Genomic DNA, 5,200 nt, shown 5'->3' on the forward strand with positions numbered 1-5,200 from the left:
AAGCTCCTAAACTCCCTCTGAATGACCTGGTTGAACAGCCATGCACCTGGATGGGGTTGTTGTGGGTGGATTTCTGCAAGTAGGTTAAGTGAAGTGGCTGGATGTTTACCTTGGTGCCTTTACCTTCTCTGTTTTGGTGCTTAGGTTTGTCCCAAGTCACACAGGAGCACCTATGTCTCCCTGATGCCGTCAGGTAAAAAGCGGAGGCTGGTCGGTATGCCAGAGCTTCCTTTCCATTCCTTAAGTAAGCCTGTGTCTCCCTCTTGTGGAGCATCTGAACTCTCTTCGCTTCTCGGCCTTTTGGCTAAGATCAAGTGTAGTATCTGTTCTTATCAGTCTGCCTTGACTTGCCGGCCCAGGTCCTTGTGGGTACCCCCTGCACTCTGCCTTTGAGCATCGTTGATTAAATTCAGCTTTAGCTCACTGCTGCTATTGGGTGTAGGGCTATTCCCCAGGGAACAAGAGTGCTCTGGTCTCCGACCTCCTCTTGGCCTGTGGCTTAATAGTCTTGGTGTACGACGTTAGACAGTGCTTACTTGGATCTCGACAGCCCGAACACGACTACTGGAAGATTTTCTCCGACTGCGATCCAGGAGAAGACTTTGCGAAGACTCGACGAGGAACCCCGAGGACGAGGACTGAAGACCCCGGCCTGAAGACTTCGGCCTCGAGGAACCCCGACGAGAAGAAGAAGCTCGGCGAAGACCTTCACTGGCAGAAGCTCCGCCCAGCAAGGAGAAGACCCGCATAGCCCCGCCCACTTGGGCAAAGGGACGCTTTGCGAAGACACTCTAGGAAGATGGCTAAAGGGAAGTAGCCATGGCCACAACCTCCAAGCCCCCCAAGACCAAGAAGGATGCTGCAGGACCGGCCAAGAAGCACCAAGCCCCCTGGACCCTCCGGGGCCAGACCCGAAGCCTCTTTCCGGCAGAAGGGTGGCAGAAAGCCCGGCCAGGTCACCCCTTTCCTGGAGCCCTGGATGCGGCAGACCGTCGCCATGAAGCTGAAGGAGGTGGATGGAAAGACCCCGGAGATGACCGAGGAAATCTTTTGCCAGAAGATGCTGGTGGACCAGGGATTTTCAAAGCCGGAGACCCTCAGCATCCAAACCTTTATGACCGGAATTTTCTACGTGACCTTTGCGTCAATCAACATCTGTAGAAAATATTGGGAGAAGGTGAAATTGGTGGCATCGGACTCCACGTTTTCTCACTTTGTCGGGAATTGCCCCATCCAGAGGGAGGAGAGAAGGATAACGGTGTCTATGAGGAATCCACACACCCCCGGCAAAGACATAACCACTTTCCTGAATCTATTCTGCACAGTGGTGAGGGAACCCACCCACATCCTGAACGGACTCGGCTTCTGGACCGGGAAGTGGTCAGCGGTCGTGAAACTGAACAAAGACGCGACCCAGAAGACGGCCTCCAGTACCTGCCCCAGTCTTTTTCCCTCGGAAACTCCCACGGCCTCATCTACTACCCGGATATGCCACAGTTCTGCAGGAAGTGTGGACAGAAGGGCCACGAGATGAGGAACTGCAAGGAGGATCCCTGCCGAATCTGCCGGGTCACAGGTCACGAGACCAAAGACTGTCCAAAGAAGGTGGCGTGCAACCTATGCGGACTGGCCTCCCACGTCTACAAGGACTGTCCAAAGAGGGAACGCACCTGGGCTTTAGTCGCAGCCAGGGCTCTGGCCGTCCGGAACCCCTCCCAAGCCTCAGTCCAGGCGGCGGCAAAGCCCAAAGAGAAGCCATCCAAGAAAGAGGGTAAGCGGACATCTCCCCCCGCCCATGCTCCCGTTCCCTCCCCCTCCTGCCCAACCGCCCCCTGCCCTGTCGTCACTACCACTGAGGACATCCACATCCAACTCCCCATCACCTCAGTGGCACCCTCCCATGCCCCCAGCCCAACCCGCCTCGTTGTCACCACTACAGCAGTAATAACCTCTCCTCCAGCTGCTGTAGCCCTCTCTATGGAGGAATTTCCCCCTCTTGTCTCCCCAGATGTCAGCCAGAGGAAAGGGAAGAGAAAGGAGAGGGACAGCCCCATCGCTGACCACTCCAAAAAGAAGATGTCGAGGTAGAGGATGTGGCCTCACCTAACAAAGAAGAAACATAGCAGCAGATGGAAGAACCGGTGGCCACCAACAAGGACCCCCAACAGCAAACCCTCCACCCCCGCTAGCCTCGACGAGACCGATGTGGAGGAAATAGTGGCTAACGGGGCGACCGTCGACCTAATAAGGCTACAGATAACTCTAGAAGAGATCGTAGTCAGCTTTGCGCTGTTGCAGGGGCAAACCGCCGGACGTCCGGAGTGGTAACTAGGCTGTATCGTTCGCTGCCAACCTTTTTCTTTCTCTTACATGATGGCAAACTTTAACCTTTTTTCCATCAATGTTAGGAGCATCAGGGATCGGTCTAGACGTCAGACGATACTAGCCTTCCTTACTTCTCTGGTTGCCGACGTTAACATGTTGCAGGAGTGTGCTTTGCCCCCTTCTAGGTCCTACAACCACCTGGCCAGGCAGTGGTCCCATGGCCCCTCCTACTGGTCCGGTGGTGGTGACTGTAAATCGGCTGGGGTTGCCATCCTCCTCAGGGGAAACGCGTTCACACTTGACTCCGTCCAGGAGCTCGTCTGCGGCAGGCTACTTGTCGTAGATGGCTCCTGGGCGGGAGAGCCGGTTAGGCTCATCAACGTGTACGCCTCCCCTGACAAGGGTGAGCGACTGGAGTTATTCCAGGCCCTACGACCGCAGCTTGCTACCACCAAGACCGTAGTGATGGCCGGGGACTTCAACTGCCCGATAGAAGGGGACGGACGCAGCTCCGGGACCTCAAGCAAGCTAGACGTCACTTCCAAACTGCTTATTGAGATTGTGACCGAAGCGTCCTTGCAGGACGTTGTGGGATCCATGGGGAACGGCTCCATTAATTATACGTGGTGCCGGCCCGATGGCTCACTCCGTTCTCGGATCGACTTTGTGTTTACCTCTTGGGCAGTCAGTTGGTGTTGGCACTCTATGGTCCCCTGCTTTTTCTCTGACCACAGGGCCATTCAGGTCCAGTGCACCCTAGGCATCGGGTTTCCCCCGGGCCGTGGGTCCTGGAATTGAAAGAAGATCCTAGCAGACGTGACTTCAATGCTCATGGAGTTTTATTGCACATAACAATATGTCTCATAGAAAAGGACGCGTTTCGGCTCAATTGCCTTTTTCAACAGGTAGATGTACATAGTCAGTAGCTCGTATATATACACACATATCAATGATTGGAGAGGGGAACCTCCCTGTGACGTCAACGCCCAGAAAGAGGGCGGTGAATACATGGTCACATGATAACATGATCAAAATAATCCATCAAAAACGGAACAGGTATCAGAACACATGTTAGTAATAATTACATGTTATTAAATGTTATTAACCACCTCAGCCCCCAGTGCTTAAACACCCTGAAAGACCAGGCCACTTTTTACACTTCTGACCTACACTACTTTCACCGTTTATTGCTCGGTCATGCAACTTACCACCCAAATGAATTTTACCTCCTTTTCTTCTCACTAATAGAGCTTTCATTTGGTGGTATTTCATTGCTGCTGACATTTTTACTTTTTTTGTTATTAATCGAAATTTAACGATTTTTTTGCAAAAAAATGACATTTTTCACTTTCAGTTGTAAAATTTTGCAAAAAAAACGACATCCATATAGAAATTTTGCTCTAAATTTATAGTTCTACATGTCTTTGATAAAAAAAAAATGTTTGGGTAGAAAAAAAATGGTTTGGGTAAAAGTTATAGCGTTTACAAACTATGGTACAAAAATGTGAATTTCCGCTTTTTGCAGCAGCTCTGACTTTCTGAGCACCTGTCATGTTTCCTGAGGTTCTACAATGCCCAGACAGTACAAACACCCCACAAATGACCCCATTTCTGAAAGTACACACCCTAAGGTATTCGCTGATGGGCATAGTGAGTTCATAGAACTTTTTATTTTTTGTCACAAGTTAGCGGAAAATGATGATTTTTTTTTTTTTTTTTTTTTTCTTACAAAGTCTCATATTCCACTAACTTGTGACAAAAAATAAAAAGTTCTATGAACTCACTATGCCCATCAGCGAATACCTTGGGGTCTCTTCTTTCCAAAATGGGGTCACTTGTGGGGTAGTTATACTGCCCTGGCATTCTAGGGGCCCAAATGTGTGGTAAGGAGTTTGAAATCAAATTCAGTAAAAAATGACCTGTGAAATCCGAAAGGTGCTCTTTGGAATATGGGCCCCTTTGCCCACCTAGGCTGCAAAAAAGTGTCACACATCTGGTATCCCCGTACTCAGGAGAAGTTGAGGAATGTGTTTTGGGGTGTCTTTTTACATATACCCATGCTGGGTGAGATAAATATCTTGGTCAAATGACAACTTTGTATAAAAAAATGGGAAAAGTTGTCTTTTGCCAAGATATTTCTCTCACCCAGCATGGGTATATATAAAATGACACCCCAAAACACATTCCCCACCTTCTCCTGAGTACGGAGATACCAGATGTGTGACACTTTTTTGCAGCCTAGGTGGGCAAAGGGGCCCATATTCCAAAGAGCACCTTTCGGATTTCACTTGTCATTTTTTACTGAATTTGATTTCAAACTCCTTACCACACATTTGGGCCCCTAGAATGCCAGGGCAGTATAACTACCCCACAAGTGACCCCATTTTGGAAAGAAGACACCCCAAGGTATTCCGTGAGGGGCATGGCGAGTTCCTAGAATTTTTTATTTTTTGTCACAAGTTAGTGGAAAATGATGATTTTTTTTTTTTTTTTTTTTTCATACAAAGTCTCATATTCCACTAACTTGTGACAAAAAATAAAAACTTCCATGAACTCACTATGCCCATCAGCGAATACCTTGGGGTCTCTTCTTTCCAAAATGGGGTCACTTGTGGGGTAGTTATACTGCCCTGGCATTCTAGGGGCCCAAATGTGTGGTAAGGAGTTTGAAATCAAATTCTGTAAAAATTGACCTGTGAAATCCGAAAGGTGCTCTTTGGCATATGGGCCCCTTTGCCCACCTAGGCTGCAAAAAAGTGTCACACATCTGGTATCTCTGTATTCAGGAGAAGTTGAGGAATGTGTTTTGGGGTGTCTTTTTACATATACCCATGCTGGGTGAGATAAATATCTTGGTCAAATGCCAACTTTGTAT

At 49.0% G+C, this 5,200-nt stretch overlaps 1 pseudogene; it reads left to right on the forward strand.

Moving 5' to 3' along the window:
* Positions 1 to 284: 284 nt before the first annotated feature.
* Positions 285 to 486, forward strand: LOC121006535 (annotated as a pseudogene).
* Positions 487 to 5,200: the final 4,714 nt, after the last annotated feature.

Source organism: Bufo bufo, chromosome 6 (genome assembly GCF_905171765.1).
Source record: "Bufo bufo chromosome 6, aBufBuf1.1, whole genome shotgun sequence".
NCBI lineage: Eukaryota > Metazoa > Chordata > Amphibia > Anura > Bufonidae > Bufo > Bufo bufo.